The 17,975-nt window shown below is 36.5% G+C and overlaps 1 protein-coding gene across 6 annotated transcripts in view; it reads left to right on the top strand.

Moving 5' to 3' along the window:
• Positions 1–17,975, top strand: part of Slc9a9 (solute carrier family 9 member A9) — a 671,333-nt gene that overhangs the window by 54,584 nt on the left and 598,774 nt on the right. For all 6 annotated transcript variants that reach the window (XM_010608158.3, XM_010608160.3, XM_010608159.3 and 3 more), the window contains 2 exons: positions 11,007–11,094; positions 12,354–12,437. The gene's annotated coding sequence lies outside the window, so the exon portion shown is untranslated. The remainder of the gene's footprint in view (positions 1–11,006; positions 11,095–12,353; positions 12,438–17,975) is intronic.

Here is a 17,975-nt window from a genome sequence, read left to right as displayed (position 1 = left end):
AAAAAAAAAAAAAAAAAATGGGGCATGCTTTGAAGTATTCAGCTGTATAAGACACAAATAATTAGAATTTAAGAACCTGTACTGCTCTAATTTTATCTAAATCGCCACATTCCCATTCCATTTACAACCTTTTTCTTTGTACCCTCTCTCCACAAAAGTGCCACCTCTTTCCCTCCAAAATTCCACCATGGTCACATCCCTCTCTCCTGTACCTAGACCCCTCTTAAAAATACTCATCAAAATTCTGTTGATCCCTTTTATATTTTTATTTTTAAATCTTTTTTGTTAGTACATATTTGCAGTACATAATGAATGCATTCATTGTAGGAGGTTGGTACATGTACATAACGTACCTTCATTCTTTTTACATATTCTTCTCTTCCCTTTTTCCCCTTTCCATCATCCCTAGATCCCCTTCTCACCTGCAAAATGCCTACCTCCCTGTTTCTTGTCTCCTATCTTTAATTAGTTTTAAAAATTATTTATAGTTGGTGTATATATATATATATATATATGCAATATTTAACCTTTGTGTCTAGTTCGTTTCTTTTAGCATTATAGTCTCAAGGTGCATTCATTTTCCTATAAATAACTCAAAATTATACTTCTTTATGGATGTGTCATTTTCCATTATGTATATATGCCACATTTTCTTTCCATTCACTTGTTGATAGGAATATAGGTTTTTGATCCTTAACTCTATATTTTCTTAGACTCATGATTTCTTAATTTCTTTTTAAATTTTTAACTGATGTACAATAATAATACATACTCATGGGGCATAAAGTGATAGGAAATAATTAGATCAGGATAATTAGCATTTACATCACTTCACTTCCTCTATCATTTCTTGTATTGTAAATATTCAAAATCTGCTCTCTAGCTGGTCTGAAGTATGCAGTGAGTTATAAACTATATTCGAGTTTCTGAGATGCTCTGGGGCTGCCCAGTGAAAGCTGCCATAATTTTTTACCTTGAACATCATGTCAGTCCAAGAACTGGTCCCTGTAACTAATCACATCTCCAAATGGCAGGAATAAAATCACAGCCCTTTTGTCATTAAAATACTTCACTTTCATCCTTAGTTCTTTTGAGTTTAAAACTTTTAGGTGCAATATGAAAAGTTCTTCGTCATCTAGATACCTCTTTGGTTTGTAGTGTTCTCTCTTGGTACTCTTCTTCTTATTCCTGTATTTTGATATTCCTAGCTGCTTGAGGTTTTCTGACAGCATCTTTGTGAATTTGTTCCAATTGAAATGTCCTTTGTTTGTTACTTACTATGGCAAAAGTTTGTCCCTCTTTATTTCTGAAGCTTTTATAATCCTTCCCCTCCAACCTCAGTGAAGAGTCATTTCCTTCTTTGTGCAATGAGTATAAGCTGTACCTACTTTTATGATCACCCTTTGTCAGATTCTGGAACCCATTTATTTTCCTCACACTGTTTTCATGCTGCAAAATAAGGCTGGGCCGACTTGTTTCTGAGAGATATTCTCAGTGCTTAGCCTAGAGCTTTATTCATGAAAGGTGCACCTTGTGTATTTGTTAAATATGTAAGAAGTTGCTGTAAGATGAAACCCCAGTGATTCTGAAAAAGTGATTGCTAGAAATGAGGATGACTTCTTATTTTAGGTAAAGAAGCAGACTAAATTTATTTTGAAAGATATATTAGTGAGATTTTTGTTATGAAAAGGTAAGAGACAAATTCAATTCCATTATACCCAAGTCAGGGCACTGAAGAGTTAAACTTAATTATATTAGTATATGTGGTAGATTATTGTCATTTTTAGAGTGCTGTTTTTATAGAGATTATCAGTTCTTTCAAGGGGCATAAACATGGAGATAAGTTAGGGTAGGAATTAGTGTTCCTCCCCTGTCTGTTACATGCTTAAAGGCATTTACAGTTTGCACAACAGACTGTACTCTAAAACATGGGATTTAGCTGACAGCTAGAGAGAGACAGGCAGTAGACCTGCCCAAGGGAAGGAAAGAACAGTGATTTATAAAGAGCTTTCCTTTTTCCCTTTTCTGCCTTTTAATTTTCTTTTATGGGGTCTATGCCTTCTGTTATAATTAACAATCTACCTGGACTTAGTTGACTTTTGTTATCTCAGTGTAGTGTGGGTTTTTTTGGTTTGTTTGTTTATTTTTGTTTTTGTTTTTTTGGTACAGGGGATTGAACTCAGGCCCTTGCACTTATAAGGCAGGCGGTAGAACCACTGAGCCAAATCCCTGGCCCTTAGTTGACTTTTGGGGAAATAAGTGATTGGTGATGTCTACTCTGAACAACTCCTACAGTTAGGAGTAATCAGGGTGCCTTGTGATGGAAGAAGCTCTGAGTCCACTCATCTGGGCTGTGCGAGTGACAGACAGAAGTGCTGTTGGCTCTTAAGGTAATGGTGTAAAATCTAGAAAAAGTGATGCTTTTCAGTACTTGTACCGCTTGCTGTCAGGAAATTGATTAATATACTAAACTTGTTAAAACAAAGCCCTTCACTACTGTCTCCTAGGAAACAATTGTTACAACAAACAATTTTTATAATAAGAGTGGTATTCTTATATGTAGTAATTACAGAACCAAATACAACATCTGTGTCAGTTAGCCAGAAGGCAATGCACTAGCATGCTTTGGGATCCTCAGAAGTATCTGAGAGTGAATACTTGCTAATCTGGGCAGGTGAGGGCTGAGCAAAGAGAACACTATCACTTGTGTTTGTATGAATGAATGATATCCTTAAACAGTTACACAGTGTGTACATTTTTGCCAGATTAGGCTGCCAAATGGATGGCTACCATCATAGTCTAGGATATAAACCATTACAAGAAAATCTCTGCTGAAGCTAGTTCAAGACTTTTCCCCAGAAACTTCTTTTAAAAAGAATGGTTGAAATATTGCATCACTTTGTTGTTCTAAGGAACCAGATTCTCTACTGATTCTGACTTTCCTTTCCCTAAATGATGTATGATGTCCAGTATTTTCTATTTATATCTGAAGCTTTCTATGCTTATTTTGAAGGAAGTAAAAGACTAGAATGTTAACCTGTGCCAGGACTAAGTGTGAGAGCTGACCAGTTAGGCTATGTACTGTGAAGTGCAAAGGAGAATTAATTCTGCATTCAGGAACTAGGAGACTAGAACAAATGAGACAGTATGTAATGTGTGGTCCAATGGAAAAGACAGGAAAAATAAGCCCACCTGAGTCACAGTAGTCCTCAACAAAGATAAGTTTGGCAGAGTTGGGAGATGGCAGTGGAGGAGTACTTGGAGTAGTACTACATAAAGGGAAGACCCCACACCTGGAGAAAGTGTCGGCGGCAAGGGTGCTTTTAAGGGCAAACTCCTTCAAAGGGAACATTTTCACCATTGTGTTCAGAATCTAAATAGCTTCCTTTTTAGGGTTAATCCAGTAGATGAGAGGCAGGACTCCTCCTCCAACCATAGCATCAGAAGTGAGACAGATGTTCCTTTTCCCAGTTCCCAGGTAGCAAGGACATGGAGTGTAGCCCGTATTAGGTATCAGCCAATGGCTGCTCCAGCTCAGAAATTTGAAATTTAAGGGCGTGACACTGATTTAGAACAGGTTCCCTAGGAAACAGACATGGCGGTGGGGGGGACTCTCAAATGTCAAGCTTTTTTTGGGGGGGAGATGTAATAACAGTGAAACAGGAGTGAATGATAAGAGAGAAGTGAGGCAGAGAAGGAGGGAAACAAAATACAAAGTGATACCTTTCCAAGCTGTTGTCAGCTTCTTAAGAATACACAGTTGTTGGCTCAGTTATATGAGTCATGTCTACAGAAGGTACATAGAACCAGGTCTCATGGGCCACTTGTAGGCAAGGCTCTATACTATTAGACAGATTAAATTAGCACTGGAACTGCTTTGACTTTACCATAATGGTAAAATACTGACCATGCAAAACCCAATTCCACCCCAGGGGAGACTGATAAAGTTGGTAAACTTGCACAAGAGATAAAATAGAACACAAAGAAAACAGGAGAGTGAGTGATATTTGCTTCAGAACTTTTAACACTGCCAAAACAGGATGACCCATCTATGGGACTGTATGCCTGGAAAACCACCTTGCAAGTGGCCCAGGACTGAGTACATAAGCTTTGTGGTGCTACAGTAACTGAGTCTAGAACGAGTAGATAATCAAGGAAACCATTGAAGTTTAAAGACATATCTAGTATCCCAAGTTTGCCCATGCCAGAGGGACATTATAACAATTGTCCCCATGGTTAGGGGAAAATGGAAACGGGAAGTCATTTTTAGCTCTGTATGGATTCTGTAAACTACTGGACTTTCTTTCAATATGCCAGCCTTTAGGTTGTTATTTTTTCCTCACTTATATCTGAAACTCTTGATGTCTGTCATAGTCCTTTTTGTTTGTTTGTTTGTTTACAAATTGCAGTGCTCTTTACTTGGCCTGGATGGAGATATTTGTGAACATATAGTACATGTAGGCACTTATGATAGGCAAAAATCCTTTTTATGGTTCCAGAACAAATCATCAATTACATATTTTGAAAATTATTTACAATTTTAGAACACCATACTACAAGGTAGAGAGAAAGGAAGTAGCATGTGCTAGAGGTCACTCAGTGCACTTAATATGTGCTTTGTGTATATGTGTCAACATAGATAAAGCCATGTAAGCACTATTAATTGCTATTTTTTGAAAATATGAACATCCGTTTTTGGTAATACTCCTTCCTATATTTTTATATGTATTTTTATTGGTATATTTAAAATCCAAGTTGTATTTATTGGAATATCTCTCACATAGTAGAAAAAGATGTTGAAAAATGTTCAGCAAATGGAGTTGGAATCATGCCATATGCTACCAAAATATGCCTTTTTACACAATTAAAGCTGCTTTGTATTCACTCTGCGTATTGTAGCAATAAATTTTCATTTTCTTGTAGACCATGTATAGCATAGTAATCTTGATGTCTCATCAAACTTGTTGAAAGAATTATTTACCTGTCTGTACATGTGGAAGTCTTTTGTTTTGGAAAATGATAGTGACTGTGATTACTAGCTGTGGATCACTTAAATGATGGCTGTATAATTAACAATCATTTCTACATGGAGCCCTCAAAGATTTCCGTTTGATTTTAACCTTTGTTACTATTTGTCTGCTGTTTGTTCTTCTCAGCGTCATTTGTAACATGCCATTTAGAGATAAATTCAGACAGATTATTTTATGAGACAGTGGGACATCTTTTGTCTCATTAGCTTTTGACTATGTCACAATCATTCATTTAGTAACTTTGTGGAGCACCAGCAAAGTGCCAGGCACTTGTGGGCTTTGGTGTCATTTGGGCTTCAGTATATTATGAGCATTGCCTTGATTCTTCACTTGGGCCCTTGTTTGTTTCATAGTTATGTGAAAATATAATTTATGGTTAAAAAAAAAAGTACCCAACAAATTACGGATTAAAGAAAATTTATTTTTCTTGCCTAATGGTCCAGGATAGCTAGGTGGGCTTCAGTCAAGGACCCACTTCCCCTTTTTTTTTACTTCCATTCTATCTATCGCCAATGATGATTCACAAGTATCTGCCTATACCATTTCATGGAAAGGAAAGGAGAGGAGGAGGTACAACATTTGGAGCGTGGCCTAGAAAGGTACATCTCTCTCCTTCCTCCTTTTATCTCTCTCTGCTTCCTATCTGCCCTGCCTCTCTACCATGCCACCTTGCCCTAGAGCCAGTAGACTATGGACTCAAACCTCCACAAACTGTAAGCCAAAATAAATTTCTCCTTCTTTAACTTGTTGATGTTGGATATTTTGTCCCAGCAATGAGAAAGTAACTAAGACAGATATTAATTCATGTGTTGATTTTCCCATTATTGAGAAATCAAAAAGTCTGAAACATGTTTATATTTTCTGTTTAGTGTTCAGTGTTTATTGTCTGAATATATCCAAGCTAGTTGGTATACAACACCAAGGGATGGGTGTTGTATACTGAAAGCTGAAAACAAGTTACCCCATACTTTTGTTTTCAAAAATCTAAAATGGTTGGATTGTTTCTTCAAATTTAAACTTGCATAGAATTACATGAAGGTTTTGTTCAAATTCTTATTCTTAGGCCCTTACTTTAGAAATTATGGTTTTTCGGTCAAGTGCAGGGCTTGATAATTTACGTTTATAACAAGCTCTCGGGTGTTTCTGATGCCTCTGATCTTGAGATCACACCGAGATACTGTGATCTAGGTAAATCTGAGAGTGCTCCAGAGGTGCCCTTAACACCAGCATAAAGAGAAACAATATCCCCAGATTAGGAAGGGGTCAGAGATCTGGGGTCTTCTGGATGCCTTGGGAAAGATGACAGATAATGGACTTGCTATCAGAATCTTATATCCACCTCAAGAAAGAACAGTTCCTCTGATTTGAAGGAACCATGTAGGTTTGCATGTAACAAAGTGGGACCAAATTCTTAAACATTTCTCCAACCTTTAAAATGTTCTTCTGTGCATAAGATTGCCAGGACCATACCATGACCTGGTAAAAGGGTGTAATAATCTTGATATTGATTTTCCCAACAGGTGTGACAGATCATGGCATAGAGAAACGATATTCTTGTACACCTGGGTACATAGGGTAAACTTCCTATATGCTTTATAAAATGCTAGCAAGGAATTCACTTAAAGCATGTCTTGATCACTTTCCTTGTTGCTCAGACACAGTGCCTCATGCCCTCAAATTAGAGGGGAGCTTTATTTTGTCTCAAGGTTACAGTCCATAGTCAGCTGGTTCCAAGGCAGGACTGAATAGCAGAGGTGCATGGCAGAAGAGAGCAGCTCACAATATGGTCTACGTGGTGGACAGGAAACAGAGAGAGTGAAGGGAGGAGCTCAGGAGGGAACCCAGGCCTTCCTCCTGTGACCCCTCTCTTCTATCTAGGTCTCACCTCTCCACAGAAATTCAGCCATAAATCCCCGTAATCCAGTCACTTTCCAAAGACTTGCTTATGAGTGTGTGAGGCTTTAGGGAACATCTAGATATAAACCATAGCAGGACCTTACTCCTTCTCTATTTCTGTAAATTAATTCAAAGCTGCAGGGAAAGTGCTTTTGAAGACTATTTGTCTCCTTTGAAGGAACACTTCCCAGGCCATTCCCATGAGCCTGACTGTCATCCCATTGGACACGAGCAACGCATGGGTTCCCTGAGGTTGTGGAAGAAGTGACCTGTGGCCTGGTTCAGCATACTCCCACTGCTCTGGACCTTAGAGCTATACTCTGCTGCATCAGCATCTTTCTAAACATGTTTATATTTAAGACGCTATTTGGAACCTTTTGCTCCCCAGTTTTCCCAAAGAGAAGGCCATTTTGTATACACCAAGGTGTTTAGAACAAGTATTCAAAATCAGAAATATTTCCTATCCAAACTTTAACGAAGACTTTTCTAATTTTAATGAATTTATACAAATAAAGTGTTTTTTGGAAAAACATGTCAGGGAAATCCCCAAAATACGTATCATATAATGCTTTTTTATTCTCTACCCTTCAAATTTATATTCCTTGTTGGTTTGGGTCAGATCTTTACTGGCTGAAGCTCTAAGAACAGCGAAGAATAATGTCTACTTTCTGAGTTATTTTCTGCACATTTTCACAGACATATAAGTAGATAGTATTATATTTAAGGGAGTTGATAATTGAAATAAAAGATAATATGAATAAGATTTGAATAATTATTAACTGTTGAGAATGAGAGCATCCATTGCAAATGAAAGTGAAAAATGCCTCCCTTATAAAAACACCATATTCATACTGGGTCATTAATTTATGTCTTGCTTTTTCCAAACCAAATAACTATTTGAAATAAAACCTACCAAGCTTCCTTTTTTCTTTTCTTTTCTTTTTGTGCTGGGTAGTGATTGGACCCAGGATATCTACCACTGAACTACACCCCTACCTTGCACCCACTTAGTTTAGTTTTAGACTACACATTATGTTAACTTTATAGAGATCACAATTCCCCACTTTCTGAGCTCTTTTGGGTCTCATATTAAATAAACCTACTGTGAGTGGCATAAAAGAATTCAACAGTCAGTACCTTTTTTAAAAAAAAAACTAACATTTTTATTTTTAATCTACACTTATAGATTGTGTCCAATACATATTTGATAGTTATAAAATCATCGAACATGTGAATATAACTGCATACTGCAAAGTGGTACTTATTCATATTTCTAATTGCAAAATAATTTAGTGAACATAGCAGCTCCTAGTGCTATAAAAAGCATCATTAGACCACAAATTTTGTGTAATGGGGGCATTTTCATTCAGCTGAATAGTCAGGTTCCACTGGCTATGGTTTCAGTTTCTGTCTTACTTGTTAAAAACACAGGGAGTTCTTAAAATACTGTTCTAGGAGTTGTATATCTTCCTAACCTAATCCCCTAAACAAAGCTATGAGATTGATACTATTGTTATCTCCATTATATAAAGAAAAGAAAAATAAAGGCTCAAAAAGAACCAGACAATCAGTCAAGGGACCAGGAATTGTACCTGTTCTCTGTCCAGGTTCCAGTCCCCTAATGGAGCCCTGCTTCGTGGAGCCATGCTTAGGACAGCTCCTCACTGGCAGATGTCATTATCACTTAATTTCCTAGGCCTTAGCAGTTATTGTGTATGAATGGAGACAGTTCCAAAGGGACCATACTTTGCTATTCTTTGCCCCAATTTTTCAGACACTTTCATTCTATTGAAATTGCAAACTTTTAAAATTATTCAGCTATGTTATTTGCTCTTGATTTTCCTATAAATCTTGCTAAAAGTATATAAGAATGCCTATGCTACTGCCTTCAAATTTCCTCTGCCAAATTAATTAATCTGCTGCTCTTAATCTTGTCTCCTGCAAAGTCTCAGGACATGATCAAAATGTTGACAAATTTTCTGCCAGAACACAATATACAGAGCTTTTAGTCCAGCTGCCTATGCAGTCCTTGTTCCCAACTGAAGTCTACCGTCTGAATTTCTATCAGCATTCTGGTCTTCTGAGCATTGACCTGATGCTCCCATCAAGCTTGACTTACAGCATTCCAGGTCTTTAGCTGACATCTCCAAATGTTTTCAAACTCCTCCTACAAACCACTTCCAAAGATTTCTGAATCCCATGGTCAGGTACAGTCACAGCAACAACCTCACTTTTCTGGTACTAAAATGTGGCTTAGCCACTTTCCCATCATTGGACACAATATGCAATGCCTAGAACTTAAAGGGGGGAAAGTTTATTTTTCCTCATAGTTTTTTGTCCATAGCTGGCTGGCTGCAAGGCAAAAATCACATATCAGAGGAGGACAGTGAAGGAAAGCTGCTCATCCTATGACAGCCAGGAATCAAATAGTGAAGCACGCAGGTGAGGCAGGAGATATATCATCCAGGTCACTCCCCCAGTGACCCACCTCTTCCAAGGAGGCTCCACCCCCTATATCTAAACCATTACACCTCATCTGATGCTTTAGGTGATTGTAACTTTGACTTTCTTTTGAAATCAAAGATTTTGTAAAGTGCAAATTTATAGAAAATTGGTAAGCAACAAATGATTTTTTTCAATTTGAATAAAATATTTTATTGTCCATATGTCACTAACCAATGTTTTTAAAATCCAGCTTGGTGATTATTTTTTCTCAATATACTTTATTTTTCTGAGTGAATATATATAGCTGGTGCTTATTATACTAGGTGGTTATGTTCTCTGACATCATCAAGAGTACTGAATTAGCTAATATTGAACTGTAAATCCAGGAAGAAATAAAATGTTAGCATCCTAAAAGTTACTGGTTGCAATGATTATGTCAGCTGATAAATATAGAATTTTGCTTTATGTGGATTTCCATTTAAAGGTAACTTATTTAGAATATCTTCTTGGGCTGGGAATTTAGTTCAGTGGTTCTGCTGCCTGGCTCACAAGTGCAAGTTCCCAAATTCAATCCCCAGTACCAAAAAAAAGAAAAAAAAAATCTTGCCGATATATTAACAATGAGCTCATGTCCAACAATGCTAAATGTAACACTTACACATGTATTTTCTCCATGAGGATATCGTAGCCTTCTTGCACTTAGTGACATCTGATGACACTTCAGAACTATTCATGGATGTGATTTTGAACAATTAAATTAACAAAATGAAAACCCCAGAAAAAGGTGAAAATTGTTTCTTTACATTTCTTCTGTAGGTAGAAATTAACTCATGCCTTACAGTGTTTAGAGGCAATTGCTCTTCCAGCTTTATTTTAGTGGTATGATTCTAGTGGCCTGGAGATACACATGCATAAGAGATAGCTCACTGTACTCAAATCAGGTGTTTTGAGCTAAGCCCATGTATATGGTACATTTGTCCCTCTGGACAAATTCTCCTCAGGAGGCTTTAGCCCTGAGGCTTAAAACTGTTACTTAACATACCCCACAACTTCTAGGCATGCCAGACTTGTGAGACTCACAGATAAACTCAAGATAGGATTCCTAGACACAGTTGGCAAACTAGTTTTTCAGGTCATCACAAGTATAAAGTCAAAAAGCCTGAGTTCAGGAAGGTTTCAACAAGGTTAAATCGAAAAGAACTCTGTGGGGGAAAAGTTCTTCTCCAGGATGAATTCCCTGCTTTCTGAGGAAACATTTCAGCAGAGAGCTTTCTGGAAACTAAAGAAATAAGGCCCAAGGTCTGTAACAAAATAAATGTATTAAGCTTCTCAGAATTCCATTGAGAGTTTGTCAGAAAACCCACGTTATAGAAATCTTTACAAGTAGAAGGTGCTGCATTTTACTTAGTGGGGCTGCTAAAGAGAAGGCTGAAGTTGAAATCAGAAGTTACTTTATGATCCCTTCATACTTCAAATTATGTGTGCTTTATTTCTTAATGCCACTATATATTTCATATTTGGTAAGTTTTGGAATTAAAAATAGCATTTTAAAATCTCAGAAAAAATATGGTAATTTTTTTTCACTTGCCTCTCCTCTTTTCTCATACCCTACCCCTTGCCTTTCTTATCCTGTAGCAACCTAAATCATCCATATAGCTTCAACCAGGAGGGATTTTGCTCCACAAGAGAAGGCTAACAATGTCTGAAGACATTTTTGATAAGGGTGAGTGAGAGAGTGGAACAGGTAGGGGTGGCAAAATGTATCTGTAGTGCTAACATTGAGAAATTTTGGTTTACCCAAGGATCAGCAAACTTCCTTTGTCATTTTTAGGAAAATGGATGCTCCTTGAGACCATCATGTTTTTATCAGACATACAAGCTTTTTCATATGATTTCTCTTATATGAAAAACCCAAAATATAGATAAAGAGCAAAATAAAAGTCAGACAGTAGGACGTAGGGAAGTAGACCTTTCTAAAAGGGGAAGGGGGTCAAGAGGTGGAGGGAGGAGAAAAGGGAAGAAAAAAGGAGTGAAGATGTGAACATGAGCCAACTCCATACGAGGAACGTAAACATTATATACTGCAAACATACAAAAAAGAACAAGGAATCGAGATGGATGGGGGGTTATCTATATGTACCAATTCTCCACAAGGAATGGAAGCATACACTACAAACATGTAACAATTTTAAACAGCAAAAGAATGGAAATAGTGAAATACCAAAAGAAGGAAGTAGGGAAATAGATCTTTTTCAAAGGGGAAGGGGAATCAAAAGATAGAGTGGGGGAGATGAGAGGGATTGGGAATGAAAAAAGAATTAAGATGTGTTATGTGCACGCACGTACCATCTCCCTACCAGGAATATAATCATTACATACTGCAAACATGTACTAATAAACAAGAAAAAAAAAAAGGATAGTAAGCATTTTAGGCCACACTCTTGCAACTACTGAACTTGTAATGTGAAACAAGACATATACAATGTGTAAACAGATGCGTAGCGATGTGTGTGTTCTAATAAAACATTTTATGAACACTGAATTTAAACTTCACATAATTTACATATATCATAAAATATTACTCATTTGATTACTCACATGGTTTAAAAATACAAAAATATTTTTAGCCTATAGCCTGTACAGTAACAGATGGTGGACACGATTTGGCTCAAAGTTCCAGTGAACAGAAAGCTTTTTGCTTCCATTTATTTTAGAGGAAAGCACAGTATTTTTGTTCAGCAAAACTATTTATTCATTCTTTTTTTTACTTATAGCATTTTAAAGTATGATTTGTGTTGTGGGTTAAATACCAGTGATTCAGCTAAGAGCTGTGGATGAAGAATGGTCCTCTTTATGTAAGCAATGATGTTATGTTCTGGTCATTAAGAACTGCATTTTTAATAGCCTCATGGACTGGGGAAATTATTCTTTTCCTTAACAGTTCATGATTTGCTTATTTAATCTTGGTCCTCTCTCTTTCAGCTTTCTTCCTTTCTGTTGGCTCCCTGCTGGATTTTGAGAGTGAAGTCAGACCCAGTTTTCTTTGGGGCTGAAATTTCACCAGGGGTAAGTTCATTCAGATTCTGGGTCATTTACACTTCAAGTCTGCAATTTGATCTGATTATCACTGGCTGGAGAAAAAAATAAGAGCTTTATTTTGTGGGTTGAACTGATTAACCAATCCCAAGAGCTGTAATAAAAGTGGGAGAAATTGAGAGTTCAGAGAGCAGTTTTATTTTTCTTTTCAACAATATATAGTATGATGGAAGAGTTTCATAGCACCATTTTCCGAAAGTTAGCTGAGCAAAGATCAAAGTTTTTGCTCAAGAAAAAAGAAGGGAGAGAGACAGTTCCTGGTGGGAAGGAGGGAATAACTGGAGGGGAACCAGAGGGATTGTTAATGGGACAGGTGAGTCATATGCAGCACTAAAAGGACATACAGCACTGTGTTTCCAGACTATCTCCTTTCTTAAGTAGTGTAAAAAGTGCCTGAAAAATTTTTAGAAGCAATAAGAGCGTGGCTGCAATGCTTTATATACAATGTAAATTAGGTAAAGAATGAACAATTTCTTTAAGTTTACTTGTTGGAAGCTATGATAAGAAAAACAAAGGATCCCACTCCCAATATCAAAAGAACACATAAAAATAGCTGTGAGCAATCCCATCAAGAAATATGCAGAACACACATGATGTAAACTGCAACATCTTACTCAGTAGTATAATGGAACATTGAAGGAGTCTCAAATATACTACCAGTCATGGTTTCATAAGTGAAGCACCCCATCATGAGTGCTGTAGAACAGATTTATTCAATTGCAGGAACCAGCTGAGAAGTTAGCAAAAGGCTCTCGTTTCTCTATGCGATGCTGACTTTGTGTCAACAGAACTATGAAATGGGAAAGAAAGATGCTCTGACTGGGGGAGTACAAAGACAAACTGGAACTTTATATCTTTCTTTACATCCAACCTTAAAGACATGGATGATTTTCAGAATGAACTGGCACCTTTTCCAGAGAACCCACTGTATGACACAGGCCAGCCACAGAGATATTGAGGCAGAGATCTCCCACAGAGGAGCTGTTGTGATCCTGGTCTCTGTTTCATATTTTCTACAGATTTCTCTTAGGGAAAACCCTAACCAAAACCATATGAGGCTCGTGTATGTGTGTGTGTGTGTGTGTGTGTGTGTGTGTGTGTGTGAGAGAAATTAAGGTAGCTTAGATAAATTGACTTTATATGAAATGATCGTACATAAAATGTCAACCAATAAAAAATGGGCAAGTTCAATGAATAGACACTTCTTAGAAGTACAAATGGCCAATAAATACATGAAGAAATGTCCAACATTAGTGGCCATAACAGAAATGTAAATTAAAACAGATCTCATTATTCCCCTGTTTCATCAAGAAATCAAATAATGACAAATTATTTGAGGCTGTATTAAAAAACAACAGTTCTGTACTCTTAGTGGGACTGTGAAATAATACATCTACTATGGAAATCAACATGGAGATGCCTCAAAAAACTAAAACTAGAAATTCCATTTAACCCAGCTATTCCCCATCTAGATATCTTCCTAAAAGAGTTTAAAGCATCATATTACAGTGGTATATGCACACCCATGTTTACTGTAGCACAATTTGTGATAGCTAAATCTTGGAAGCAGCCTATATGTCCATCAACAAATAAAGGGATAAAGAAAATGTGTTATTTACACACAAAAGAGTACTGTTCTACCACAAAGAAAAATAAACTTGAGTCATTTGTAGGAAAATAGACAGACCTGGAGACCACAAAGTGAAATAAATCAGACAGACAAGCTTACATATCACATGATTACTCTTATGTGAGGAACTCAAAAGATAAATAAGGGGCAAAGTAAAAGATAATAGGAAGTAGAGCTTTTTCAAATGGGAAAGGGATCAAGAGATGAAGGAAAAGGGGAGAGAAGAGGGAAGGGGTAAAAAAAGAATTAAGATGTGTTATGCATATGTACCAACTCCCCATAAAGAATGTGATTATTATTTATTGCAAACACATCATAATAAAAATAAAAACAGCAGACACATAACATTTACCAAACCTAAGTGTTTTACATTAATTAATTCATTAAAATGCTTACTACATTTCTAAATTAGGTATGATTGTTAGCCTTATTTTATAAATGAGGAAACTGAGCCTTAAATTTGCTCATGACCACATAGATTACAAGTATCAAAGACATCATGTCAACTCAAACAGTCTAGCAAGATTTTTTAATTTTATTTTTATTAGTACATGTTTGCAGTACATGATATTGAAAGTCACCTTGGTGAGTAGATATATGTACATAGTACAACTTGTTTCGTTTTTAATCCCATTCCCCTTCCCTCTCACTTCCCTCCCTCCTCTAAGTCACCTTTCCCCATTATCATTCTTAATACTATTAATCTTATTGTATGTTGATGACACATGAATTTTACATTCACTGAGGTTATCATCTTTTTCTACATAGCATATCTTTATTCTAATTATTTTCTCTTCCCCTTTTCCTCTCTCTTTACCTTTATTTTCCTAGACTCTTTCCTATTTGTAAGCGGTCCATTCCCTTGTCGCCTCCTATCTGCACCTGCCCATGAGTGTACTTTCATAGAATCTCCACTGAAAGTCTAATCAGCTTAATGTTGAGAACTTATGAAAATTTTCAAAAACATATACTATCAGATTTTAGCAACTGGGCTGGGATTTGGCTCAGTGGCTCTGCCGCCTGCCTCACAAGTGCAAGGGCCTGAGTTTGATCCCCTGTACCAAAAAAAAAAAAAAAAAAAAAAATTGACAACTGAAATAGCATTATTTCTAGAAGAATCAACAAAGAATCTAAGATAGCCCTAAACACTAAATTTAAAAGCTAGAAAGAAGAGCTAGAAGTTGGCAAAAGGACCTGTGAAAATTGGCTCCTTCCCAGGGGGACGAAACTGGCAAGGCCCGCATTCCTCTCTCATCATGTTGTAACAGTGACACTGACAGAGGCTGGGCAAATCAGTTTTATATTTTCATTCTGTCATCCCAACCGTGTTAGTCCTCTTCTTCTATGTATTTAGATATCTTCCTGAGGATGTAGATCTCATCATTTATTCAACTACTTCTAAATAATAGAATCCTTCAAGTCACTCAGTCATGAAGGGGAACAAAAAGTCCAATTGACAGGCACATGTAATCTGATATTGGCTTCTCTCATTGTCAGGAATGTTTAAAAATGGCCGTTTATTACTGCAGGGATAATTTCCGAGAATATCCTAAAATGCACCAATGGGCCTCTTCCACTACAGATCCCTTAATGGCTGTTTTGTGTTGTTTTGTTTTGTTTTCACCTACTGCCTCAGCCTCTTTTTCCCAAAGGCTTCCATGTCCAGTTTTTGCAAGACTTCTTGGGCAGAGGTAGAACAGCCACCCTTCCAGTTTGTCTGGAACTAAAGCTTTCTCCAGGATGTGAGATTTTATGAGGGTAGTCCTAAGTAAACTAGCCTGGTTGGTCACTGCAGAAAGTGCTTTTTAAATAACACAACTATGACCTCCTCAGTACCACTCCTGTTATATCTGGCCCCTTTACTACACTAGCTTTCCATGAGGCTGGAGCTCTTTTTATGGCTACAATCCCACACCTAGAATAGTGCCCAGCACAGAACAGGTGCTCACTAAGATTGTGTTGAGTGAATGAATTAGTGGGTAGATAACTAGGAAAATGACCAATGAAATATGCAGAGATGTTTTCTCAAAAAAAGGATATTATTCACTATTAGCTTTTTGATAAATGTTTTCTTATACTGATTGTGAAAGTTTAAATTTACACAATTATTTTCAGAAACAATTTGGAAATAAGAATGTAAAATATATCTCATTAAGGCTTAGTCCAAAATATGACATGTCAAATGATTTAGGTTAAAGGAACTTATTATAGCATCATTGTTCATAATGAAAAATCGAAAATAAGGTAAATGTCCAATATTTAAAGATATACCTCAATACATTTTAATAAGAAAAGGTTAATAATTTTTTATTTATATAGGCATTAATATGATGTGTAAATAAATTTTTATTAAGTAATTCCTAGAAAAAATGTGCAAGGCATAATGGAAAATAGAAAAGCAAAATACAGTAATTTAGATGTCATGACTTTAAAAGGTATACATCACCCGAGTTCGATCCCTAGTGCCAAAACAAAACAAAACAACAACAAAAAAACCCAACCAAAAAAGTATATGTCAATAAAAATTTGGAGTACATTCTTATAATACTTATTCATTAAAATACTGATTGGTAGAAAAATTAGTAGTTTAAATTTTCTTCTTTATATTTTGTCTAAATCTCACATTTTATTAATAAAGTCAGAAAAGTCTATAAATTTATTTTTAAAATCATAATTGATAAATACTGATCTGTGATTGTTGATGGTCTTTAGCACTTACATTAACATAGAATGATTGGACAAAAATCAAACATGCATAAAATTTATTTCATTGCCTTACAAATAGGTCCAGGTATACAAAAGACATAAATTCACTTATATGGTTCATATGTGTATAAAAGAAACTCCCTTTATTTTTCCTGAGTGATCATATGTCTCTTGATGGATATATTTGATTTGTTAGATATAGTTGTTTTTATCTAGTTTATCATTTATTTTGGGTAATTATTCCACATCATCCATGTATTTGTGTTTGTGTTTTCCATTTCTTCCTTGTCTGGTTGATGTAAATCTGGAGGATATGGCTCCAGAGAAGTTATTTGGTTTTTGCTGACCCCATTAAGTATTTCACTTCACTGGCCATTTGCCACATCTGCTGTGGTGTCTCTTCTTAAGCAGAGTCCTGCTCTGTCAATCACAGGAATGAGGCTATCTGGTACTTGAGCAGTGTTTATCATTGAAGTTTACAACCAGATTTTATTGAATATATACTAAGTACAAGAATATTTATTCTACCAACTTAAAGTGTACTAATTCGTGTAATTCTAACATCAGCTCTGTGAGAACTTTACAGCTTGATGTCTGAAAACCTAGGTTAGGGGTATTGAAAACTAATTGCTGAGAGATAGATACAAGTAAGGAGGTTGAGGCTTAGAAAGATTAAATACCTTGCCCACAGCCTAAGAATGTCAAGGTCAGAATGTTCCTGCGCCTTGCTACTGTCCTCAGTTGTCATGTCTCCTCACACATAAGCCTGCTCATTTGACCCCTAATTTCTTCTGGACTCCTCTCTGGAGGGGACTCTTGCTGCTTATCATAGGCTGTTAAACTAATCATACCCTGTGAAGTTGTTCTCAGATATCTGTACTTGACTCTCCCACCATCACTGCCTTACCTCTCCCCCCACTGGGTTTGGAGCAGAAATGAGAGGCTTGTAATTTATCTAGGCTCCTCACAGGGAATGAAGGGAACTTGTCACAATAATTCAACAGAGCCTACCTATTATAGGCTAAATATTTGTATCATCCAAAATCCATATGTTAAAGTCCTAGCTCTTCGTGTGATAGTGTCTGCAGATTGGTAATTAACTTTGGATTAGGGTACAACCCTCATAGTCCCCTTACAAGAGGAGGAAAAAACATCTCTTTTTCCATGACCAC

Source organism: Fukomys damarensis, unplaced genomic scaffold, assembly GCF_012274545.1.
Source record: "Fukomys damarensis isolate Sample0158 unplaced genomic scaffold, DMR_v1.0_HiC HiC_scaffold_37, whole genome shotgun sequence".
In the NCBI taxonomy this organism is placed as follows: domain Eukaryota; kingdom Metazoa; phylum Chordata; class Mammalia; order Rodentia; family Bathyergidae; genus Fukomys; species Fukomys damarensis.
This window is presented reverse-complemented; position numbering and strand designations above follow the sequence as displayed.